The sequence below is a fragment of the Canis lupus genome, chromosome 34 (genome assembly GCF_048164855.1).
Source record: "Canis lupus baileyi chromosome 34, mCanLup2.hap1, whole genome shotgun sequence".
Classification (NCBI taxonomy): Eukaryota; Metazoa; Chordata; class Mammalia; order Carnivora; family Canidae; genus Canis; species Canis lupus.
This window is the reverse complement of record NC_132871.1, coordinates 1897472-1924109: the sequence shown is the minus strand read 5'-3', so window position 1 is coordinate 1924109 and position 26638 is coordinate 1897472. Positions and strand designations below refer to the sequence as shown.

Genomic DNA, 26638 nt, shown 5'->3' with positions numbered 1-26638 from the left:
TACCTCAGAGTACTGACCTGAGTGCACCTCCAGAGTACTGACCTGGGTGCTCCTCCAGAGGACTGACCTGGGTGCTCCTTCAGAGTACTGACCTGGGTTCTCCTCCAGAGGACTGACCTGGGTGCTACTTCAGAGTACTGACCTGGGTGCTCCTTCAGAGTATTGACCTGGGTTCTCCTCCAGAGTACTGACCTGGGTGCTACTTCAGGTTACTGACCTGGGTGCTACCTCAGAATACTGACCTGGGTGCACCTCCAGAGTACTGACCTGGGTGCTACTCCAGAGTACTGACCTGGGTGCTACTCCAGAGTACTGACCTGGGTTCTCCTCCAGAGTACTGACCTGGGTGCTCCTTTAGAGTACTGACCTGGGTGCTCCTCCAGAGTACTGACCTGGCTGCTCCTTTAGAGTACTGACCTGGGTTCTCCTCCAGCAACCGGCGAACTGGGTCAGCTGCCCTGTCATGCCCATCCCTGTGGCTTAGTGTCATGCGTCTTAATTTCCTTTGCACCCAGTGGCCTTGGCTGGGAAGTGGGTACGGTGCTTTCCATCAGCTCGGGGAGAGGTATGCCTCATAGTATTTACCTGGAAAATTCTGGAACTTTGAAAGCTAGGTGTTGATGGCAGTGCATCGGAAGCTCTCAGGGCTGCTGTGGGCTTCAAAGAGCGTGGGAGATGCCTCTTGAAGGCAGCACCCTGCGAGCAATAGCCCCGTGAGCAGCATCCCCGTGCCTCGGCGTCCCAGGTCCCAGGTCCCAGGCCTGCGGAGCTCCTGGGCGCCCTGTGATTCCCGGGAGGGGATTCCTTCCACATCGGGTCACCTGTGTCAGGATGAGGTAATCGCTTTGTGTCCCTGCCACCATGTCTCATGCCGCTGGGATCCAGGCAACCAGAGTGTCCCGGGCCCGGTGTGTCCCGCTGCACCCACGCCCAGGCTTGCTGAGGCCTGGTAGCATTGCAGTGCTCAGGGCAGGATCCTGGGCCCTGAGGTCCAGTCCCGCATCATGCGCCCTGCTCGGGGTGGGGGGGGGCCTGCCTCCCCTCCCTCTGCACCTACTGCTCCCCTTGCTGCTGTGCTCGCGCTCTCTGTCAAATAAATAAATACAAAAACCTTAAATAGAGATCTCCATGTTAAGATTCTATGTCTTAAACAGATTAAGATTTAAATCTTAATTTATGAAATCTTAACTTATGAAATCTTAAATCTGTGGGAGCGAGAACTTGATTTCTGTCTCGTGTACTTCTTTTCCGAAGGAGCTTTTCTAACCAAAATAATTGAGAGGCCAGTATGCATTAGCACAATCAGTTATTGCACTTGGTTCAGGTTTGCTTCCGTTCAGTAAAGAAATAGGAATCAAGAACGACGTCGTTTTCATTGACTTGTTAGCTCTGCCGACCTTTAGGACTCGCTTACTCAGCGACGGCAATACCAGTTCGTGTGTGTGGAGCTGAATGCTCGCTGGCTTTAGGGGACCAGTTAGCTGGAAGCTGGGGGAAATGCCCAGACTCAACGCGGAGCTCCCGCCGTGAGGGCCCTGGCTTATCCCTGGGGCAAGTACTCCGGGGATGTTGTCGAATTCCATATCCTTTGGATTTTCTGAGATAAAATACATCCAGCATCCGTGGTTTTATTCCCACCCACCTCGTCCGCTGCTCTATAACAGACACAGAAGCAGGATGGACGCGTGGACGGTTTGTTTTTCCTGATGGACTAACTATGCCTGGGAGTTGATGAGAAGTCGCAGGTGTCTTGGAATCGCCGGCTAACTGGATCCTGTGACCTGTTCCACCCTTGCTTGCTCTCCTGTTTTTGGAAATGATAGAAATTAAGTTGTCAAAATATGCTCAGTATCGTTAAGGGGGTTCTATTTCTTCAACACTTTGAACATACTGCAAAATATCTATCTGTTTTCTGTATTTAAATGAATTGGTGTGTTCCAGATATTTGCATTTAGAGACGTCTCTTCATAAAATAAGTACTTGTCAGAGTATAATTTCTAATGTACTTGTGCTATTAGTTTTTGGACTTTGAGCAGCAAAGCTATGATTTACTACTCCCCAAATTAATCAGTTTAACTCTCATTCATAATCACGAGCAAGAAAATTATTTTATTTATTTATTTATTTATTTATTTTTTAAGAAAATTGTTTAATACTAAGGTATGAAGCAGCTAATCTGAACTTCCAGTGCTATTTAGAGTGGAGCAGTGTTTAATATCAATTAAAATATGTGATAGTAGGGGATCCCCGGGTGGCCCAGCGGTTTAGTGCCGCCTTCAGCTCAGGCCGTGACCCTGGGGTCCTGGGATTTAGTCCTGCATTGGGCTTGCTTCTCCCTCTGCCTGTGTCTCTGCCCCTCTCTCGGTGTCTCTCATGCGTAAATAAATAACATCTTAAAAAATATATATGTGATAGTTAAGAATACGAATTTTTCACTCTGCAGATTATAATAAGCCCTTTTGAAATCCTCTGCTCTTGGAACTAGGACGAGGTAGAGATGACCGGGCCCCCAGTGCTTTGCCCGGTGGGGATGGAACGGCCACCCACGTCTATATGATGGGAGCTAGAACAGACGTCGAGGTGCCCCCCGGCAGGTACAGAGTCTGATAAGGCTGATAAGCAAGGATAATTTGATGATTTCCTTGAAAAATATGACCAAGATGAGTGATTTTTAAATCCGCTAAACTTTCCCCGTCAACGGATTCACGTTTGTGAGTTGAGTGAGGAGAATCAAGAGAACGTGTGGTTTACAGCTGCTTCCGGGCCACTGTCTTTCCACCAGGGAAGGGGTCGTGATTGCCCGAGCTTGGGTGAGTGCGGGGTGTGAACCTGGGGTCTGCAGAGAAAGGAGTCTGGAGTGGTCTGACTCCCCGGGACGAGAACGAGGGAGGGTCCGGGGAGTGGAAGGTGCTCACGGGCTGTGGCTGTCCCTCCTCCTGGGTGTACGGGGGGTGGGGGGGGCTCACTGCCCTCCGCACCCGGTCCGGTTCGTGAGTGGGACAGCAGCGTGACTGGTCCTGCCGGGAGGCCTTACCCCTTAAAACAGCTGGTGCCTTCGGATGCACGTGCCTTGGGCAGTCCCCTTTCATCCCTTGGCTTCTCCGTCCCATTTGGGGAACGGCCACCCATGCGCAGCAGACACCTTGGGCTGAGTCGCACGGCTCCGCGTTGCTTTATGTCCACGTTCCATTGTATGGTCAACTAACTGGTGGGATGCCTTATACCCGAAAAAGTCCTCCGCTCACGAGTCTTTGCCTGTCAGCCCCGAAACCCTCTGCATCTTGGCTTTTAGCCTTTCCACTGAGGGATGGGGTCACTGAGATTAAGTCAATAGTCTTAATAAGGGCTCTGATGATTCTGTGAGTCATCTAATCCCTCTAGGCCTGATTCTAAACCTCAATCAGTTTTAGCAGAGGAGGACCTACCCTGGTGGTTCGTAATTCCCCAAGAAGGCATTTATAAAATCCTAAGCCTTTCCCCACCCACCAAAAAAAAACCATGTATTAATCTTTGGTCTTTAAACACCTTTGGGGTCAAAATAGTCATTTCGGCTTATAATGCCTTAAGTCCGCCGGCAGTTGGACTTGCTGCTTCCGTTCCCAGAGCTGCTCTGGGCTTTCTGAGTTAATAGTGTTTGTAAACCCGCGGAAACCTGTCTGGTTTTCCTACTCACCCTTTTTGATGCATGCCTCCCCTGGTTTTCACGAATAACTGGTTACATTGGGCAAGTTTAGATGCTGCGGAGAGTGGGTCAGCAGAGTGCGGAGTTTGTTTTGAGGGACGACTTTATATCGCAGAATTTTTTCCTTCCATTTGAAAATCCGGTTGGAGAGATTTGTGTTTCAACACATTCTGATGTTCCAAAGGGACAGCAGCATGTGTTGCAAAAAAGAAATAGGCACCGCTGGCCAACGCAGGTCTCCCTGTGACCGCTCCGCTCCGTGGACGTAAGGACCGGCTCAGGGTCCGGAGCTCTGCAGGGGCTGCTGGGGGGTGGGGGGGCAGGGGGGGCATCACGGATCCAGCAGCTTAAAGGTCGGCCTGACGGAGGCGGACGAAGATGTACTGACCCATGCACTGCCCTTCCCTCCGCCGGCGTCTCCTACCGGTAATACAGCATCACGTCTATGGCTTTGGCTGATTTGCTAGGCAAGAATTATGCTGTTTTTAAGAACTAATGCTCGAGGACTAATATCGCAATCATGAAGTGTTTGATGCCGCAATATATAGGTCGCTAAAATATCTTTACATCCCAAGACACAACAATAGGAAAAGATAGTTCATGGTTTCATTTCATTTAACGCTTTCTCACGGTCTTCTCACTCCCGTCTCACAAGGTGGTCTCACCCCTTACGTTGCTTTAGGTGCCATCTCCGTGCTGAGACTCCCCAGAGCTCACCCCGTATATATCGGCCACTTATTTTGACCTTTCTGTGGGTATATCACAGGTGTTTCCGTGTAAGCGCGTCTAAAACTAGACACTTGCATTTTCCCCCCACACCTTCCAGAATAGAAAAATCTCCTCTTTTATTCTTTTCTTTAATTATAATCCCTTGGAATTTATGTTTCTTAGAAGTGGGAGTTTTTAACTTTGACCACATTCTTCAACCTTCCCTCCTTGCTTCTTGTTATTAAAAACCAATGCAGCGCCTCGCTGGGCCGCGAGGGAGCCGGGGTACCCTCCTGCCGTCGCCTGCACGTCCCCCTTCATCTGCCTGTCACCAGACGCCGCCTGTCTCCGAGTCCTCCTCCCCTGGTCGCGTTCCCCGTCCTCACTGCCCCTGCCCCTGCCCCGCTTCCGTTTATTCTTCAGCCGTAGTTCAGATCGGCATACGGATGGCCTTCCAGTGTCCATTCTTGATGCTCTAAATCCACGTTCCCCAGAGCAACCACGGGGATCATCTGCTCCCCACCCCGTAGGGGTCGTTTTATTTTTAAATACAAATCTGATCAAGCTTCCCAGGACATTGAGAACCAAGTCAAAGGTCTGGACGTGCCCTACGAAGCTTTGCAGGATTTACTATTCCAGTCTCAGCTGTAGTTCTCCGCCCCTTGAGTGAGACCTCGGGGCCTCTGACACACACACACACACACACGCTCGGGGTTCACCTGACTAATTCACCCAAAGTCCAGATGTCAGCTTAAATGCTACTTCTTCTAAACAGGTTTCCTTAGACTTTCCAAACTGAGCTGGGTTCCTCGGTGATGTGCTCTCGTAAGCTTGTTCAATGTAGGCGGTTGATTTGTAGCCAGGCACCCACCCCGGATTTCCGTATCTGCCTTCCCCAGATTAGAAGCCGGATGAGACCAGGTGCAATAATTGTTTTGGTTGGGGTTGTAGTCCCGCGTAAATATTTATGGAATAAGCGGATGACCCCATGTAGAGAAATATTTAATTAGATTCCTTCTTTCATTCCCATGCTTGAGGTAGCTTCTCTACAGAGGATATAAAGGGAAAGGGCATCATATAGGGAAGAGGCTGTAGGGCTTTTGGAAAGAACTGGCCAAGGTTTACACGTTTGGGATCAGGAGAGTGCCTCTTTGGAAAGTATATATATGGGAAAAGGAAACGTGTGTACTCCAATTCAGTACAATGTATATTGGTTTATATATGGGGCCAGAGGTAATATATGGGATTCCTACAGTGACTGATTTCATTCATCCTTTTTTTTTAAAAAAAATAAAGCTCACCAAGTACCTACTATTAGCCAGGTGCTCCCTCACCACTGATTGCACAGGACACCCAGTGGGGACTAGATCAAGAGACCGTAGATGAGAATAGAGCGTGGTAAGTGCTGTGTTGCAGGCGTGGAGAGGATACCGCGGAGACACAGGTTTAGGGGAAATCGTTTGGTCTGTTTCCTGGAAGAAAGCACTCTGCAAGTGCGTTTCAAAGTGATGTAAAAAGGCAAATGAAGGAGATGATTTTCTTACATCTGATTTAGATTTTTTTTTTCCCCATTTCTTTCTGTGATAACAATGTAATTCTGTTCCTTTTTTTTTTTTTTCTTTCTGTTCCCTTTTATCTTTGGTATTCTCTGGAATTTTATTTCCTGCTTTTATGACTCATCATTTCGAGATTTTTTTTTAGAAAAGAGAAAAAAAATAAGGCAGGTTCTTCCACAGTGTGCATGAATTTCTTGAAGACACCGGACTGATGACACACTCTTGTCTCTTAAATAGAGGAATGGAATTCAGAATTCAAGCCTAAGCCCGTTTCTTCCAGTGTAGATTTGCCGTGACCTAGGAATCAGTACTTTTTGCATTTATGTTGATAGCACAAATACTTTGCCATTAAAACAGATGGCGTGTCACCACCTTGGCCAAATTGTGCTGTTTTCTTAATATGTCCGTCCTCAATATGAACAGAGTGCAGGCCAGATGTGTCTTTTTTTTTTCTTTTAAGATTTTTAATTTATTTATTCATAAGAGACACACACACAGAGAGAGAGAGAGAGAGAGAGAGGGGCAGAGACACAGGCAGAGGGAGAAGCAGGCTCCATGCAGGGAGCCCGACGTGGGACTCGATCCCGGGACCCTGGGGTCACGCCCTGAGCCGAAGGCAGACGCCAAACCGCTGCACCGCCCAGGCGTCCCAGGCCCGATGTGTCTTGACGCCTCCTATAACGTCTTTCTTTCCCATCTGTGCCAACCTGGTGGCCATTCCCCAAATCTGTCATGAAGACACCCTGGCTCCTCTTCTTCCCCCTCCAGTGGCCCCAAATTCCATTTCCACACCCCACCAAAAAAAGCGACTTAACCCATATCTTGTTAACGATGGTTGACCATCCAAACTGAGACTTTTACAAAATGTAATTACACGAAGCCGCTGCTTGTTGTCTTGCTAAATTAGAAAGTTTATGAAACCCTAATAGATAGGAATTTTATGTGTTCAGGGAGTTTTTCTCCGTTAAGGTTAATCTAGAGATGTGCTCGTAGCAAGAGGCCATTTAGCTGAAGTCTACCGAAGCAGGAGGAAGGGCCTCGCCGTGACTTAAGCTATAGGCACTGATGTATTTTTGTGGATATCGTTGAAATTTGCTCTTACCACTGAAGCCTTCTGTAATGCAGTTTCTTAATTTTTTTTTTTTTTTTTTAAGCTCCTGAAATTTTGTCACTCTTCCAGGCTGGGGGAATTGAGACGCTGAAACAGGTGGCTCACCAGGGAGAGCATATGGGCCTCCCGTGGCTGTTCTCCCTTGGGCTAGAGCCCCAGCCTGCCTGCCTCCCGGGGCTCTTGTGTGGTGTGTTGTCTCTCGGGGCTCTCGTTTACCCATCGTGCCACATGCCTCGCCATTCAGAATGTGAACTATATTTACATGGAAGAGGCAACTTATAAATCTACTAAATGGAAGACATGGTCTTAACCCAGCAGATCCACCCTCCCACCCCCATGGCGCCCATTGAATCTCTTCGGTCCTTTTTGTAATCACCTGACCTGGAGAAGCTGGCATCCCCCCCTTACACTCACCTGTCACTCCGTGAGGTCTTTCAAGTACGCACCACAGTGTCTTTAATATCCATTGCTTCCGTTTTGTTCACAGCCGCTTGCTCTGCCCCGCGCCACCGCCCCCCCCCATATGTTGGGTCTGTAGTAGTGACTCATTAGGTCTCCCTCTTCTTTTCCTCCCTCTCACTCAGACCATCCCTTACTGCTGGGCCTCTTCCTGCAGCTTTGCTTTCTTAAGCTTTTCATTGTATTGTCATGCAAATGTGAAGTCTTCTGACAGGCTTCCACTTCCCTCCAACTTTTTGTAATGAATATTTTGAAATGTACTGAAGAATTGAAATAGTAGGATGAATATCTGCGTATCCTTCACCACCATGCACCGGTTGTCAAAATTTTGTCGTATTTGCTTTATCTCTGTTACAATTTTCTTTATCTCTGCGCGCGCGCGCACACACGCACACGCACCCACATGCACGTGCACACACTTGGTGTTGAGGAGCCAATTAAACCGTAGCCATATAAATAAATAAATAAATAAAGTAAAATAAAATAAAATAAAAAAGTGTAGCCGTGTGGCTCTTGACTTTTGATCCCTGCAAGTGTCAGCCTGCCTCTCTCAACATGTAGGTCACTGGACAAGCAGTAATCCTTCGGAAATGGTAAAATAGGTAACGACTTTTTAGTGAACTGTATAAAAATTAACGAGGAGACGGTAGGGCTTCAAGTAACGAATGAGTGAATCTTATAGACCGTATGTGGCAAAGTTTTAAGGGCTCTGTGTGGTTGGCTTGTTACATCTGTGCAGGTAACGCTCTATTTACACTACAGGTGCACCTCGTTGTGCTACGCCTGTGCCTCGCGGGAAGGTAGCATTGTCGTCCGTGACTCCCCGGAATACGTTCTGCGAGGCTTCCAGTTCATTTTGTTCTTTGGTCATGTCTTTCCAGCCAGAGTCGATTGTTTACAAGTAACTTCGGCGAGGTCATAACGTAGAATTCTCTGGCACATCTCTTCCCGTTTCTTCCGCTGCCCGCATCCGTCCACGTTTGGTGGTGGGCATGAGAAGACGTGAGGCCTAAGCGTTCTCGTCAGCCTTGCGCCTCGCCGTGTGCACGGAGACGAGAAGCCGTACACGGAGGTGGAGCTCCCGGGTCCAGGCGTTCCCCGCGCCTGGCCACAGAGCTGTTACCCTCGTGTTTGGCTTGCACTGCCTTTCCCTGTGTAAGTTGATAAATTCCCATTTTTGCCTCAGCAGGCTCTGGTTGGGTTTCTGATCACCAAGAAGCCAGAGCAGGCCCCGAATGTTGTTTCCTGCCCTGAGTCCCAGCTCCACGCAGATGTTAAATGTGTTGGCATCTCTCTCCCCAGGGGCACTGTCCTGCCTCCCTCTGTCACCTCTAACTACCCCCAGGCCCAGCTGGCTGAGCTCCACTTGCTCCACAGAGCTTCCAGGCCGTGCTTATTTTTCTCCTTCTAGATCACTTCGGGCCTCTATTTGGAGACACAGTATTTGATAACCTGGTGCTTTAGTCTGTCCTTGTTCCCGGTGCGCTTATTTTGTCCTTCTCTTGAGCTTCTGAACTCCCTTTGGGCACAGATGTGTGCATTCACCATTTCCTGCCCCGGAATCCTCGTGCTCAGGAAGCGCTCAGGGAAAGTGTGTTGATCCATAGTGTCATTTTGACTGTACCTATTGACAGGAGCATCGAAGGAAATCCGAGTATCTTTCGTTATTCGTGTATCTACTCCTCATGCCCATCACAGGGCTCGACACGTAGTCGGCACTCCCAAAACGTATGGTTGTTAAAAAAAAAAAAATATATATATATATATATATATATGTGTGTGTGTGTTTGTTCTTAGACTTAGGAGTTTGGGATAAATGCTGATGGTATTAAAATGAATTTGAAGCGGATGAATTGAGAAATGCTGTGATGCTTTAGGATGGAGAGCTGTCGCGCAGTCAAGCTACTGACCTACCGAAGTGGATTGCTTACACCTGGGCCCTCTATAGAGGCCGGCCTGTCCTGCCCTATATTTCTGTTTCCTTCCATTTTTACTTTTTTTTTTCTTTTTTTTTTTGTCTCTCACACTTTGTTTTGTCACAGTTTGCACCATGATGAGACTCTCATGCCTCTCACTCCCGCCCCAGTTCCTCTTCCCACCTTCGCGTCCCTCGCTCAGGAGCTGGTTTGCAGAAGGGACCTTCTCATCTCCTCAAAATACTGCCCCGCGGCCACTGATGATAAACAGGTTTCTAAGTCGCCCTGGCAAACAAGAGCCCTCAGTGATTGTGGCCTCGAAGACCCTCCAGCGGAAGCCGTCTGTCCCAGAGGGCCCGACACCAAACCCGCTTGTCGGCACTAAAGAGCCGGGTGATGAGCTGAACATTAGTTCACGGCTGGAGGGTGGGAGGGGGGCTGCCCTGGAAAATCCCGGGCACGGAGAGCCGGTGGGGCGGCCTTGGGACCGGGGGGTGATGAGGCTGGGGCAGGGTGGGTCTGCGCCCGGGCCCCGCGTCCCTGGTTGGGGCAGAGGGTGCGTGTGGCCTCGCGTCCCCCTGTCGGGGGATGCCGTGTGCGTGGCCCGGGCCGCAGGTGCGCCCGCAGAGCTGTTGCCAAGTATCTGGTGACACGTGCGACGTTCCTGGAGGCCCGCGGGTGCCCGTCCGGCAGCGTGATTCCCGGAGGACGCTTCTCGTAGCGGCAGCGCCGGGCCGCCGGGGTGCCTGCTGTCGTTTGTGCTCCCGTGGGCGCAGCTCCACGGGGACGGTGACCTGCCGCCCTCACGACCCGCCTAGCGACCGAGGCAGGATGGGCTTTCGTGTTCCTTGGTCAGTCCGGCTCTCCACGCGCCTAAGTGTTTCTGTCATGGGAAGTCCTGCAGCCTACCGTGGGGTAAGGTCACCGCTTTCCCGTTACACCAGCCGAGCGACAAGTGTCCCCTGAAGGTCCTCGAGCAAGTGGGCAAAGCCTGGCGAGCGGTTCAGCCGCGAGCTCCGAATTGTCGCCGTTCCGCTGAGAAGACAAACTGGCTTTTAAGACTGAACTCACGGGATCCCTGGGTGGCGCAGCGGTTTGGCGCCTGCCTTTGGCCCGGGGCGCGATCCTGGAGACCCGGGATCGAATCCCACGTCGGGCTCCCGGTGCATGGAGCCTGCTTCTCCCTCTGCCTGTGTCTCTGCCTCTCTCTCTCTCTCTCTCTCTCTCTCTCTCACTCTCACTGTGTGCCTATCATAAAAAAAAAAAAAAAAAAAAAGACTGAACTCACACACTAGTCTTTATTATTATTTTTTCCCATCCAGAGATCTTAGCCTGAGTGAGAATATGCTCAGGTGCAACAGGCCGATGATACTGGCTCTGGTTCTTCGGAAAACTTTGTATTCACTGGATAGTGTTTTTTCTCTATGGAAGGAGCGAGAATGTTTTGCGGGTGTCGGGGAGGAGTGTTTGTCTGGTCGAACGGTGTCCGCGAACGTTCTCCTCAGAAAAGGCCTCTGCTGCGAGGCAGGCGAAATCTTATGTATTTTTGATTATAGAGAGGAGGCGTAAATCGTGTTTCCTCTAGTAGCGCCAGGTGCTCCCCTGGCCAGGTACTCCCCGGCCAGGTACTCCTCCGGCCAGGTGCTCCCCCGGCCAGGCACTCCTCAGGCCAGGTACTCTCAGGCTAGGTACTCTACCAACCAGGTACTTGTCAGGCCAGGTACTCCTCCGGCCAGGTACTCCTCCGGCCAGGTGCTCCCCCAGCCAGGCACTCCTCAGGCCAGGTACTCTCAGGCTAGGTACTCCACCAACCAGGTACTTGTCAGGCTAGGTACTCCTCCGGCCAGATGCTCCTCCGGCCAGGTGCTCTTCCGGTGAGGTACTCCTCCAGCCAGGTACTCCTCCAGCCAGGTGCTCCTCCAGCCAGGTGCTCCCCCAGCCAGGTACTCCCCCGGCCAGGTACTCCCCAGGCCAGGTATTCCTCCAGCCAGGTACTCCTCAGGTCAGGTACTCCCCCAGCTAGGTACTCCCCCGGCCAGGTACTCCCCAGGCCAGGTGCTCCTCCACAGCACAGAGGGTCATTCACATCCTAATCCTAATGGAAGCAGCTGATTGATTAACCTATTGATTGGTTTTAGAGGATCGCATTCTGTGAAACCCGAGGCTGACTGAATTCTGGAGTTGGTAGGGCAGTTGCACGGCACAGGTTCAGAATCTTCTGCTGTCAGCCACATTCCCGAATAAAACACATTTAAGCATCTATCCTTAAAAGATGGGATGAAAGATTGGACTAGAATTTTATTTTATTTTATTTTAAACAGTTTATTTATTCTTTCATGAGAGACCCAGAGAGAGAGGCAGAGACCCAGGCAGAGGGCGAAGCGGGCTGCACGCGGGGAGCCCGATGCGGGACTCGAACCCAGGACCCCGGGGTCGCGAAGGCAGCCGCTCACCCGTGAGCCCCGGGGGCCCTGGGCCGGAGCTGCACAGCGCACGCCAGGAGCGAGTCTCCGCAGTCCTCGCCGCGCCCGTTGGCCGGTGGGGGCCCGGGGAGCCCTGGGCCAGGTAGGGCAGGTGGAGCGCTGCGGGGCCTTGCCAAGACTCCTGGCCACGGGCGGCCCGTGTGCAGACCTCGGCGACGCCGGCCGCGGGCGGTTGGGAGGACAAGGGCCGACAGGGGCGAGCAGGTGGGCATCGCGTCCTCCGTCCTCCGTGGGCAGCAGTGGCGGGCGGGAGTGGCGGCGCCGGCTGGCAGCTGGGACCCCCCTCGGCCTGGCGGCCTGGGCCAGCCTCGCGGGCTCCGCCGCAGGCGCGAATGGGCCTTTACACGAGGTGTTCCTGGGTCCGGGACGCCCGGAGCCTGAATGCGGTGCAGCCCGAGGCGGGGGGGCAGCGACGGGCTCTCCCCGGCCCCCCGAGGCCCCCAGGCTGCGCAGCAGGTGCTGCTCCGGGCCGGGCCCCATGTGCAGCGCAGCGCAAGGCGCCCCCGGGACCCTGGAGGGGCTGGGCCCGGAGGGGAGGACGCGGGCTCCTTCGCGGTGGCCCCGGCCCCGGTGTGGGGTCCCCGGAGACGGGCCCGGGCAGGTGTGGCCGCCGTCCCCCGTGCACCTGCGAGGAGGCTCGGCTCGTGGAACCCGGGGCGGGACACACAGCCTAGGATTTGGGGTTGGTGCCTTTTTTTTTTTTTTTTAAAGACTTTATTTTTTTTTAAAGATTTTATTTATTTATTCATGATAGTCACACAGAGAGAGACAGAGAGGCAGAGACACAGGCAGAGGGAGAAGCAGGCTCCATACACCGGGAGCCCGACGTGGGATTCGATCCCAGGTCTCCAGGATCACGCCCCGGGCCAAAGGCAGGCGCCAAACCGCTGTGCCACCCAGGGATCCCGGGGTTGGTGCCTTTGAAGTGACTCGCATCTTCACGGTACGAATAGGTTCTCCTGCTTCCGCTTTGGTTTAAGACACTTTCATCTTAATCACGGACCATTTCAGACGCGGCCGCGCCGTCGTGTAGGATGCACGTCCCGCTCCCCTCCCAGCTCACCGGGTATTAGCCTTGGGCTGCACTTGCTTCGGATTTTCCTCTCCCTCTCTAAGGAATAGAAATGGAGGGTGCATCAAGCCCCACTTTCCTCCTTTTATCCACATTATCCAGAATTATGATCAGGTCTTATATGTCCTATCACAATTATCCTGAAGTGTCCATCTGTTTGTTCAGAAAACCGTAACAGGCGTAGGTACATACGTATCTTTTGCAGTTTGATTTTTTCTTTTTCATGTGACGGCAGGTTGGGGGACTTGTCGGCACATGAACACCATTAGGCCGGCTTACCTGCTGCGCGGTACCTGGCGGTAGCAGAAGGGCACGCTGGCGCCCGGCGAGGCTGTCTCTGCAGCGCACGGGGCTCAGGCTAGCGGGTGTCTGCTTGCACACGAGTCCAAGAATTTATATGTTCTTCGTGCAGAGAAATCGAATCGCCACATGGGATGGGCGTGCACTTTCCCTGTTTCCAGGTCTGTCCAAGTGCTTCTCGAACGTAGCTGTAGGGTTTGCATTTTCCTGAGGATATAGGCGCCTAACATTTTTTTTTTTCCAAATTTTTCTTCTACTTTTCTTCTCTGTGAGATGTCTTTTCTGTAGGCATGGTCTGTTTTTCTCCCTTTTCTTTTCTTTTCTTTTCTTTTCTTTTCTTTTCTTTTCTTTTCTTTTTTCTTTTCTTTCTTTTTCTCCCTTTTCTTTCTTAGATTTTGTACTTTTCCCATATCTTTAGAACAGCAATCTTTGTAGTTTATATTTTTTGCAGATTCCTTTCCCCAGTGTCTGGCTTGTCTTTTACCAATATTTTTTTAGAGTCTTTAGAGTCTTTTTGTGGAAAATTTTCGATATTTTGACGTAGCGAAATTTTTTATTCGTCGCATTTATGTATCCAGTTTACGAGTTCTTTCCCTAATCTAATGTTATTTTAAAAACCCTCTGAGTTTAATTCTAAAAGTTTTCCTGTTCTTATTTAAGTGTTTAATCCATCTGGAATTTATTTTTGTGTAAGGAGTGAGGTATAGACATAGACGAAATAATATCAATTTTTCAAATGTCCTTCAATACCTGTACACATTACATTCTTTATTCTGTTTTTAGTTCACTGTGGGCTTCAAGAACTATTAGAACATTTAAAAAGTAGCTATACTTTAATGCAGGATGTACAGGAATTTGTATTGGATGCATCAGATTGGTTTAAATACGTGTTCTTTTCTCCTGAATTATTTATTTATACAGTAATACTGCTTTCAAAGCTTTTAAGATGAAAATGGTCCTAAAAAAAAAAGAAAGAAAATGGTCCTTGCCGATGTAATACAGGTGTGAAGGACGCCGCAGGACTATCCTAGAAGGATGTCAGCGAATCATTCTACTGTGGGCGATGCTGTGCTCCGGGTCTGCTGAGGCTGACGGGGCGTGCGGGGTGTCGGGGGGACACTACCAGTTCACCTCGGAAACAAAGGACCGAGTGCGGGCTCCTTTGCTGACCAGTAGGGACAGCCTGGCTGGCAGGTACAGGTTTCCCGGCAGAGCCGGAGGCTGAACTTTTAGAGAGTTTTTCCAGCTGAGACCTGAGCTCAGAGCCTGGGGAGCGAGCTCTCAGCAGAGGTGATGGGGACCTGAGGGTCAGAGCTGGCCTCCTGGGATTTCTGCCACCCGGGTGGCTGCTGGAGGCCCTGTGAGCCCAGGGGACCCGTCTGGTGGCCCAGACCTCCCGCCTGGTGGCTGCTAGAGGCCCTGTGAGCCCAGGGGACCCGCCTGGGTGGCTGCTGCAGGCACTGTGAGCCCAGGGGACCTGCCTGGGCGGCTGCTGCAAGTGCTGTGAGCCCAGGGGACCCATCTGGTGGCTGCTGCAGGTGCTGTGAGTCCAGGGCACCTGCCTGGTGGCTGCTGCAGGCGCTGTGAGCCCAGGGGACCTGCCTGGGCAGCTGCTGCAAGTGCTGTGAGCCCAGGGGACCCGCCTGGGTGGCTGTTGCAGGCACTGTGAGCCCAGGGGACCCGTCTGGGTGGCTGCTGCAGGTGCTGTGAGTCCAGAGGACCTGCCTGGTGGCTGCTGGAGGCCCTGTGAGCCCAGGTGACCTGCCTAGCAGCTGCTGGAGGCCCTGTGAGCTCAGGGGACCCTCCTGGGTGGCTATTGGAGGCCCTATGAGCTCAGGCCACCTGCCTGTGTGGCTGCTGGAGGCCCTATGAGTCCCAGGGACCCGACTGGCAGCTGCTGTAGACCCTGCAACCCCAGGCCACCTGCCTGGGTGGCTGCTGCAGGTGCTGTGAGTCCAGGGGACCTGCGTGGGTGGCTGCTGGAGGCCCTGTGAGCTCAGGGGACCCTCCTGGGTGGCTATTGGAGGCCCTATGAGCCCAGGGGACCTGCCTGGGTGGCTATTGGAGGCCCTGTAAGCCCAGGCCACCTGCCTGGGTGGCTGCTGCAGGCGCTGTGAGCCCAGGGGACCCGCCTGGCGACTGATGTTTGACGCTGAGTGGTTGCCCCATGGAGAGGAGAGCAGTGAGCAGGTTGTCGGGGATTCATGGGTCAAAGGAGGTTCGAACCCGTTTTATGGTTCTAAGGCCGTAGAGCCGGATGTCGATTAAGCATGTTTATTTAATTCTTGTCGTGTCTACCTGTTACCCTGGTTACCGAGCAGCCAGTCCTAGGAGTGAGGCTATCCCTTTTATTCTTGCATGTACGCTTTGTTTTTAGCGCTGACTGCTTCAGAAATTGGGTTATGTAGCTTCTTCGGGGAAACGTGTATTCAGATTTGGGGGTGGCAAAAAGCAGTGTGCCGAGTTTGGTCATCAATCTTCCTCTGTACGGCTTTGGCATGGCTTGAGGTAGGGAAGAGAAGGCCAAATGAGCTCATCTAATGTTCTGGAATCTTCCATGATGGCTGATATCACCTCTTGGACGCCTCAACTTTCTGCTTGAGAAAGGATAATATCTTTAATGAGCCCCACAGTGTCTTCACTACTTTCTCACCATGAAGGGTTGGGTAGTTTCTTTTATTTATTTTATTTTATTTTATTTTATTTTATTTTATTTTATTTTATTTTATTTTATTTATTTTATTTTATTTATTTTATTTTATTTTATTTTATTTATTTTATTTTATTTTATTTTATTTTATTTTATTATTTTATTTTATTTTATATTTTTTTAAAGATTTATTTATTTATTCATGATAGACATAGAGAGAGAGGCAGAGACACAGGCAGAGGGAGAAGCAGGCCCCATGCAGGGAGCCCGACGCGGGACTCGATCCCGGGACTCCAGGATCACGCCCTGGGCCAAAGGCAGGTGCTAAACCGCTGAGCCCCCCAGGAACCCCCAGTTTCCTTTTTTAAAAATCCGGTCTCCTCATTCTTAAAATGGGAAGAGTAATAATACTTTAAATGGGTTTGTGGGACTTGAGATGAGTCGAGAGAGACAAGAAGCTCAGAATGGGGCAGTCCCGCCGGCGCCCAGTGCCGACTGTGTTTTGCTCAGTTTATTGAACACGGGAAGTCTCTTCTTTGCACTGGGCTTCCTTTTCTACCCACGTCGTTCCAGATCCGTTAAGTGGAGGTTAAAATGTGTGATACGTCCCCCTGCCGAACAGCAGCGATAAAGACAAACGAAGTCTTTTTTTCTAATTGGCAACTCACAAGTGTGGATCATTCATCAAAATCTGCTCTAAGACTCTTTGGCCGGTATCACTTACTCTATTCCATCATGTTTATATAATTTGCCTTTCACGTGAAAATATCTTATTTGAGGCGGTTTAGTTTCCCACAAACAGACTTCTTGTAAGCGTCTTAGAGTAAAAGAAGAGAATCCCCAGAAAGGTCAGATCAGTGACCTGTGCTCAGGGGAGGCTTCCTCGAGTGAAGGAATCGATCCCTGACGTCTGGGAACCATGGCAGCACCACCCGCGGACCTTCCTCTCCTACGGGCCCTGCTGCCTGCGCATCGTCCCATACGGTAGGTCTTCTAGAAGCTTTCCATCGCCCCATTTCCTGCTGCTTTTTCACCGTCCCCCCGCCCCATAACTTAATGAGAGGCTGGTGGTGCTTACACTTCCCCGGCCCGCGGCGGCTGCGTGTCCTGCGGCTTGGGCCCCTGACCCCCTCAGGTGTGGCTGCAGGACGGAGGCTGCGTCCACCACGGGGGGCGAGAAGCGTGGGGCAGATGCGGGTCGCGGCTGCGGAAGGCTGGCCTCGGAGCCCGGGAGGGCCGCCTGGGCCGGGCGGGCAGGGGCTGCGGCCGCTCCGGGCCCCTCGCTGCCAGGAGGGCCCCGGGAGGAGAGGGCGAGGTCGGGCCGCTGCGGGGCCTGGTGGCCTCCCCGGGGCCCTCCCGCCTGCGACGTGGGCCGGACGGGGCAGCGCGTGAGTCGGGAATCTGCGGGAGCAGGAAGGAAATCGGGATGACGTGGGAGCTTTGCTGAAGGTTGTTTAAGGGAAACTGGGATGATTTGGGAGCTTTGCTGAAGGTTGTTTAAGGGAAACTGGGATGATTTGGGAGCTTTGCTGAAGGTTGGTTGAAGGGAAACTGGGATGATTTGGGAGCTTTGCTGAAGGTTGGTTGAAGGGAAACTGGGATGATTTGGGAGCTTTGCTGAAGGTTGGTTGAAGGGAAACTGGGATGATTTGGGAGCTTTGCTGAAGGTTGTTTAAGGGAAACTGGGATGATTTGGGAGCTTTGCTGAAGGTTGTTTAAGGGAAACTGGGATGATTTGGGAGCTTTGCTGAAGGTTGTTTAAGGGAAACTGGGATGATTTGGGAGCTTTGCTGAAGGTTGTTTAAGGGAAACTGGGATGATTTGGGAGCTTTGCTGAAGGTTGTTTAAGGGAAACTGGGATGATTTGGGAGCTTTGCTGAAGGTTGGTTTTTCCCGCGCGAGCTCCCTGGGCAGGTGGGGGCACACCTGCTCACCTGCCCGCCGTGGCTGCCCCGTTCACCGTATAAACCGGAATCGCTTTCTGGAAGGCGTTTCAGTGACTCAAGTCGAGAAGCTTTCAACCGTTTATACTCTTGACCTGTTATTTCTCCTCCCAAGGAAATAGTCGAGATTTCAGAGGAGCGTGCAGGTGCCTGGGTTTCTAAGTAGAGCATCGTTGGCAAACGTGAGAAATAGAAGCGACTGAGCGAACGCTAATGGGAGAAGGTCCAACGAACAGTCCAAGAACCAGAGAAGGTTCTTCAGTAATAAAATGTGGCAGTTTTCACGAGTATTTAATACCACGGACCCGTGGTCTCACGCAGCTCGTGACTGGCTCCGTCGGCCGCTTCTCTCCCACCTGCAATGCGAGCGAGCGCGTCCTGTTGCTGCCCTGACCCCTGACCCCCGACCCGGGTGATGGGGCCAGTATCAGTTTGCTGACCTTCCTTCCCGCCTAACGTCACGCTTGCATCACCATATACGTAGTGACACGTACACGCAACAAAATCTTAGTTTGGTGAATCTATTCCTTTTCCCAGTATGCTTTCCAAAGGACCACATGTCTCACATGTTGGCAAATTGAACACCAATAACAAATAAATTTATAAAAAAAAAAAACAACCAAAAAAAAAATAACAAAGGACCACATGGAATCCGAGTTACTTCTGAGACATTGAATTAGGAAATAGCTTTTATTTTTCTTCTATTTTTTCCCTCTATTTTCTAAATTTTCTATATATGTTAGAAAATAAAAACTACTAAAAAATATTGAGTGAAGCCAAACCCTTTTATTTATTTATTTTTATTTTTTATTTTTTTCAACCCCTTTTAAATAGCAGGACGCAGACAGACCCAGTGGCAACGACTATCAGGAGATGCAGCCTGAGGTGGGGGCTCTTTCGTGCCCGGGTCCTGCGTCTCTGATTCCCTGGGGTGCTCGCGCCTGTGGGGCCAGCAAAGGGGGGACCGCCACCGAGCCCACTGCCGTCCAACATAAGTAATTTAAAAAAATTTTTTTTAAAGATTTTATTTATTTATTCATAGAGATGCAGAGAGAGAGAGAGAGGCAGAGACACAGGCAGAGGGAGAAGCAGGCTCCATGCAGGGAGCCCGACGTGGGACTCAAGCCCAGGTCTCCAGGATCAGGCCCTGGGCTGAAGACAGCGCTAAACCACTGAGCCACCCAGGGATCCCCTAATAAATTATTCTAATTACAAAAACTACACATTTCAGTTTTTGATTGTCTTTTAAAGATTTATTTTATTCACGAGACACAGAGAGAGAGGCAGAGACACAGGCAGAGGGAGAAGCAGGCTCCCTGCGGGGAGCCCAACAGCGGACTCGATCCCGGGACCCTGGGGTCACGCCCTGGGCTGAAGGCAGACGCCAAACCTCTGAGCCACGCGGGCTGCCCCAACATAAGTAATTTAAATCCTTTTATATTAAAAGACACAGGACAGTGGAGCCAAAGAGGATGGCCTTAGGTCGTCTCCCTCTCCCCCTGGGACGTGCTTGCTTTTTTAATCCTGGGTCAGTGGTTCGCAGCTTGACTGTGAATTAGCATCATCTGGGACCTTTTAAAAAATGTGATTCCCCGGACCCCATCTGCGCTGATTCTGACTTAATTGGACCGGGGTAGGGGCTGGGCTCTAGCAAAGGTTTCCCCAGATGATTTCATGTTTACCCAGGTTGCGAGCCGCTGCCCTAGGCCCGGGGAGTGGGGTCCTGGGAAGGCCGACCCTGCTGAGGCTTCGCGGGCTGCTCGTTTACTATTTCACCCAATGTCCGTTCCGACAGCCACGCGCTCAGGGAGGGGGGGCAAGTGGACACGGGGGCTTTGCCACCCTTGTGTTTTGAAAACCAGGGGTTTCTGGGAGTGTTGAGACTAAGACAACTCAGGGAGCGGGCCCTTTGTAGGAGGGCGTGCCTTCAGAGCCCCCGTGTGACTCGTTCGTGCCTCCCGCCGTGACCCGGGGGCTCCGCACAGTGACCCGGGGCTCCTCCGTTTTCACGCCTGTGCTTGGTGTCGGGCAGTCGCTGCCCCCCGCGCCCGGTGATGTCCTGCCTGTGACTGGAGGGGAGCACCGTGCACCTTCCGGGTCCCGGGCCGCGCCAGGTCCGCGGATGCCACTGTGGTGCCTGCATGAGACGTGAGGGCCTGTTGGGGCCCGGGGAGCACTTCGGGACCTGAGGGCCCAGATCCTGGTGTTTGGTGCCTCCTGTGTCAGGCCGTGCCGGGGCCGCCCCGGGGTGATGGTGGCCCTGGAGCGGGTGGTCCCCTACTGGGGCCCGGCCTGCGTGCACGCTCCTCCCCGCAGCCCTGGGCGGCGGCAGAGACAGGTGCTCCGGGGGGGCAGCTGGGTGCACGGCAGCCTGCAGGTGCTCTGCAGGTGCCCCGCTGGTCCCCGCAGGTGCTCTGCAGGTGCCCCCTGGTCCCCTACAGGTGCTCCGCAGGTGCCCTGCAGGTGCCCTGCATGTCCCCGCAGGTGCCCCGCTGGTGCCCCGCAGGGCCGCACTCGGGAGACCCGGCCTGCGGGAGCGAGGACCAGGGCCCATCGCAGGCGGTTGGCAGGGCCGGGTGGGGACCCGGAGCCCAGGCCCGCGCCGTGGACGCCGTGTGTGTTCTCTCCTGCTGCGGGTCCCCGGCTTGGCGCTGGGCGGCCCAGGGGGCGGTCCTGGGCCCTCTGCAGCTTCTGCATCCTGGCTGGGAGCCTGGGGGGAGGGACTTCTGGGGGGTGTTTCGGGGATATTCTTAGTTTGGTGGCTGAATCCTTTTCCGGGCGGCTTATACATAGCACCGAGTGGGTTCCCTTTCTCCCTGGACGGCTGGTCCCCTCCAGGCTTCGGAGATCCACCACCTGGGGTGCTTGACGCTGAGCCGCTAAATGGCAGAGGAGGCTGTGGCTCTGTGCGTCCGAGGGAAGCGACCGAAGGGAACCTCCAGCGGCCGCCGAGCCCCGCCTCGCACACCCCGCACGGCCCGCACAGTTCCCGGCGCCACGTCGGTGACAGGCAGCAGCGATGGCTCTCCAGGGCCCCCCTTTCTCCCACGCGCCTTCGTCAATATATTTGACACACCCGGGGGAAAACACGAACTAGTCAAAGATTCCTCATGGATATTTATTCCTTTTAATAGCGATTTACCAAGACACACAAGTCTTTGTGCAGTGGATTTCACAAAATACTATTTATATTAAAAATGTTTCGTTATTTTCCCAAATGGGTTTTTTTTTTTCTCCCCGATAGCAGCTTTTGCTTTGTTTTCATCTCTGTTACGTGTTTCCAGTCTTATTTCCAACTCCAATTTTGATTTCTTGGTGATTAATTAACGAGAGTATTATCCAACAGATGATGTAAAGTTGAGTAATAATTGGTGGAACCTCATCTTTATATAATTGCTTTTCTTGTTTTTCCCCCCTTTTTTTCTTGTTTTTTAAGATTTGTTTGTTTGAGAGAGTGAGCGTGAGCATGCATGCGAGTGGGGAAGGGGCAGAGGGCGAGACTCCACACGTAGACTCCCTGCTGACCCTGGAGCCCGAGGGGGGCTTGGTCCCAGGGCCCCGAGGTCATATCCTGAGCCCGACTCAAGAGTCAGACGTTGAACTAACTGAGCCGTCCAGGTGCCCGTAGAATTTATTTATTTATTCATGATAGACAGAGAGAGAGGCAGAGACACAGGCAGAGGGAGAAGCAGGCCCCATGCAGGGAGCCCGACGTGGGACTCGATTTGGGGACCTCAGGGTCACGCCCTGGGCTGAAGGCGGCGCTAACCCGCTGAGCCCCCCGGGCTGCCCTTATTTTTTATTTTTTAAGTAGGCCCCTTGCCCAGCATGAAGCTCCAAGTGGGTTTGGACTCACAAGTCTGAGATCAGGACCTGAGCCCCTAAATCAAGAGTCGGCTGCTTAACCGACTGAGCCACCCAGGCGCCCGCGCTGTGTGCTTCTTCTTAAGTCAGAAGGACTCTTTCCTGTTACCCACGCCACTCGTTTTGGAGATTCCTACTCACTTAATAAGCCTCTGGTCGTAATGGAGAAAATGTGTTTTTTATTTGCTTTGTAACATGTGTCACCTTTGGAGATAATGTCCTTATTCTCTTTCTTTGATTCCTTCTTAGATTCGACATTTTCTCTGTAATACTAATTTACTGCAAACGAATTTGTTTCTGCTTCAAGCAGGAACAGTTTTTGTTTTTTTTGTTTTTGTTTTTTGTTTCTGTTTTTTTTTTTTTCTGTTCAATTCCAGAGCCATTGAGAATCATGGACCCAGTCTGGTACTTAAGCGATGAAAAGGAGGCTTTTCTATTTTAGCGAGGTTTGCTTGTTTCGTTTTGTTTTAATTCAGCCGTCTTTTGTTCCTTTATTTTTTTTTTTTAATTTTTAAAGGTTTTATTTATTTATTCATGAGAGACAGAGAGAGAGGCAGAGACACAGGCAGAGGGAGAAGCAGGCTCCCTGCAGGGAGCCCGACGTGGGACTCGATCCGGGGTCCCCAGGGTCACGCCCTGGGCTGGAGGCCGATCCCCAACCGCTGAGCCACCCGGGGATCCTCTTTTGTTCCTGTAAAGGAAGAAGGCCGTGTGTCCATATGTGAAGAGCTGTAAAGACCAAACCATTGCAGCCCTGGCCCCTTCCGCTCCGCTTTATAGAATATGGAACAATATGGTCCTTTGTCTTTATAAGCTTCTTTGTCGTCCTTGCTTTTTTCCTCAACTTTCGACCCTTCCAATTAAAATAGGGAAATGGTGCTGGGGACCCTGGGAGAAAGAGTCGGTATCGCTTTGTAACAGTAAGAGTAAAAATTCTACATTTGATCTTTGCTGTACTACAGTTGCCTTATATTTATTTAGCAAGTTTTGCTACGTCGTCGTCGTCAGCATTATCCTCTAGTCCAAATCTCCAAGTTAAATGTTCTTACGAAGAGGAAGGCAAAGTATTAATTTCCAAAAGGAATTTTAATAGTTATTTGTGGTTGTAATCGGTGTGATCATGTATCTCTCACTGGGAACTGTGGCCTCAGACTCATCCGCAGGCAACCGTGACGACTGCGTCTGTCTCTCCTGAAGGTCTTAAATACACGGGCCTTTAAGTTTGGGGCCGGATGTTTTCCATTTATGTCTTAAAAGTATTTGCATGGTCAGCTCTAAATTAAGATTTCTGTGACTGGGTATCTTGTAGGGAAATGGTGAAGAATGAACAAAGCCTGACTTGGGCCGTGGCCAGAAATTTGTCATCTTCTGGGTTCTCACCACAAAGTCTCTACTGTAATGGACCAAAAGAGTCAGATTATGGAAAACCGGAGAGAGTGAATGGGCAGGCGCTGGACTAAAAATGTTTGACATAGTCCCCATTCAGAAATGATGGTGCAAACTGATTTTAAAGTAAATATTAAATTCACGTTTTTGGATATTTTTAAAAACCACCTTTATCAAGGTATGACTGACACATTAAAAAGCTGTGTATGTTCCATGTACACACTCCACGCGTTTGGGCTTACACCTGTGAATCCACCACCAGCGTCAAGGCCATACGCATATTCATCACCTTGCAAAGTTTCTTCCCATCCCTATTATTAGTATTATTGTCATTTTTTTTTTTTTTTTTTTTTTTTTTGTGGTAAGAGCACTTAGAGATTCACCCTTTTGGCAGATTTTAAATATGTAATACAGCATCATTAGCAGTAGGCACTGTGCTGGATAGCGAATCCTGAGAACTTATTTATCTTATAAAACTGGAACTTACTGTACTTTGAGCATCACGTCCACCTCCCCTCAGGCCTGGCAATCACCATCCTACTCTCTGCTTCTATCAACTTCATTATTCTGGATTCCACGTATACGCGAGATCATAATGTTATTTATCTTTCGGTGTCCGCCTTATTTCCCTTAGCATGACATCCTCCAGGTCCATCCGTATTGTAGCAACCGGCAGGATTTCCTTCTTTTTTTAAGGTCGAGTAATAGTCCACTGTACGTATAGATATTTTCTTGATTCATTCATCCACTGTTGTGCATTTAGGTTCTTCCCATATCTTGGCTATTCTGAATAATGCTGCAGTGAACCTGGGGGTACAGGTACCTCTTTTCAGGATGGACATATTATTATTATTTTCTTTTAGATTTTATCTAAAGAGGTTTATCTGAGAGGCACAAAGAGAAGCAGAGACACAGGCAGAGGGAGCAGCAGGCTCCACCCAGGAAACCCGATGTGGGACTCGATCCCGGGACCCCGGGGTCACGACCTGAGCCGAAGGCAGATGCTCAACCCTTGAGCCCCCCAGGCGTCCCAACACTGTGTCTTTTTAATGTTTGTGTCCCCAATACCTGCTAGTGCAGATCTAGCCCGAAGTGGGCTATGAATATTTGATGGATGAGATAATGTAGGTGAATATTTTGTGTTTTTTAAAGATTTTATTTATTTGAGAGAGAGAACATGATGAGCTGGGTGAGGAGGGACAGAGGGAGAAGCAGGGAGCCCGATGCAGGACTCGATCCCAGGACCCTGAGATCATGACCCGAGCCCAAGGCAGACGCCTAACAGACTGAGCCCCCAGGTGACCCCGTAGGTGAATATTTCCACTCGTCCCCCACCAACCACTTCATCCCAGTATATTTTTATGCTTTTCTTTTTTTTAATTTTTATGCTTTTCATTTCTAGTTCTCAAGAGCGTGCTTAATAAACCTCACTGAAACCTTAAAATTCGTTAGAGTCTCTTCTACATAAAATTTGATCTGTGATCCGTCTACAAAAGCTTCTTCATAAAGCTAGCAGGTTTTTAGCATGATATTCCTTAAAGAAAAAAAAAAAGATCATTCCATACGAAGTCATTGTAGATGCTTGAAATATAATGGAAAAGAAGCAGGGCTAGTTTTGTCCTGGAGAAACGTGAAAATAGGTGTCTCCAGGATCGCGCCCTGGGCCAAAGGCAGGCGCCAAACCGCTGAGCCACCCAGGGATCCCGATGCAGTCTTGTTCTAACGTGCTTTTCCAGGAGCACGTGTGGAGCAGCCTCTTGGATTTTGTGGTTCTCACTACCTAACGGGCGTTTGGAGCGTGTGAGGGTTAGACTTTCCCCGGCGGCCCGAGCACCGTGCTCATCCTCATCCTCATCCGCGGGTACTTTAGCTTTCCTTTGTTTCTCTCAGCATCTAGATCACGTGTTTGCTGGGTGTTCAGCTGGAATCATTTGATACCGAACCGCTCCTAAAAGCCCTGGGGGGGCAGCCCTGGTGGCTCAGCAATCTAGCACCTGCCTTCAGCCCAGGGCGCGATCCTGGAGACCAGGGATCGAGTCCCACGTCGGGCTCCCTGCATGGAGCCTGCTTCTCCTTCTGCCTGTGTCCCTGCCTCTCTCTCTCTGTCTCGCATGAATAAATAAATAAAACCTTAAAAAAAAAGTAACAGTGACATATTGAGAAGAAGATTATGTGGGCGACACATAATGATTATAATTAAGTGACAGGGAAAATACCAAGTGCGCGGAAAGCTGCAGAGTGCAGTGGAGAGTGGGTGGCTCGTGGAGGCCGGGGCCCCTGTGGCTGAGGATTATATATTTAATCACAGAATCTGCCCCATCTAAACGCCGAAGTGTTTCTGTTGGAGGAGAGGCCTGGGCGGGGAGGGGGGGGATCGTCAAGGAGGCAGAGAGGTAAGAGGTGGGTGTACGTGGATACCTTCTGGCCGCCAGCCCTGTCTGCCTCCTGGACTCAGCAGCCTCCTCTTTAAGTCACGGGCAGGCGGTTCTGGACGACTTTTCCCTTCATTTGGAGGAAAGGGAAGTGTTCGGGCTCCTTGAATTGCAGTGGGCAGGCCTCCCGCTGAGGCTTTTTGTCTTTGTTGTTGTTTTTTAAAGATTTTATTTATTTATGCATGAAAGGCACAGAGAGAGAGAGAGAGAGAGAGAGAGGCAGAGACCCAGGCAGGGGGGGGAAGCAGGCTCCAGGCAGGGAGCCTGACGCGGGACTCGATCCTGGGACCCCGGGGTCACGCCCTGGGCCAGGGGCAGGAGCTCAACGGCTGGGCCGCCGGGCGCCCCTGTGTCTGTTGTCCTAAATGCTGCTTTGCTGCTGTTGCTCAGGCTGGGACCCAACAGCCGGTGGGGGCGGGGGCGGGGGCAAGGCCACGCGGGCGGCAGGTGCACCCCCCCGGGAGGCCAGGGCCTGCGGCACCCCCGCCTGAGGCTTTTCCACCCGGGCTGGGGCCCTGGAGTGCTTGGGCCCTGGAGTCGCAGGAGCCTGTGACCTGCCCCGACGCTTCCCGAGTTGTGCATTAGCCGGTTTCCCGGCCGTAAAACGGGGACGGGGGTGCGGGCCTGTCTTGGGGTGACCCTGGACAACACGCGTCACGTTTCAGCACCGGGCCTGGGGGTGCGAGCGTGAGCACGACACCTCGTCTACCCGCTCGGAGCCAGGGCGGCCTCTGCTTCCCGGCAGCCCCGGGGCCCGGCGCTGTGGGGGGACCCGCGCTGGGCCAGCGTCGCTTCGGGGCCGCCGTGCTGTGCGGGCCTGGGTGGGCCTCTGCAGAGCACTTGCCCCCGGGTTTGACCGGCCGACTCCTCATCCACTTGAGCCCCGCACATGGGGCTGCCGAGGAGCAGCAGAAGCGTCCACTGGGGCTTACAGGGCGCCGAGAACATTCGGGAGCAGCCGCCCTCGGGAGGCCTCGGCCGCTGGCCCTCCTGCGGGACGGGGCCGCGGGTACGCAGGGTGGCCGCAGGCGCTTAGCTCCGGTTGCTGCGCTCGGGCTTGGGCTGCGAGGCTGAGA

At 51.7% G+C, this 26638-nt stretch overlaps 1 protein-coding gene across 2 annotated transcripts in view; it reads left to right on the top strand.

Moving 5' to 3' along the window:
- The window catches only part of FAM171B (family with sequence similarity 171 member B), a 62027-nt gene that overhangs the window by 4658 nt on the left and 30731 nt on the right, over positions 1–26638 (top strand). The gene's annotated exons all lie outside the window — the stretch shown is intronic.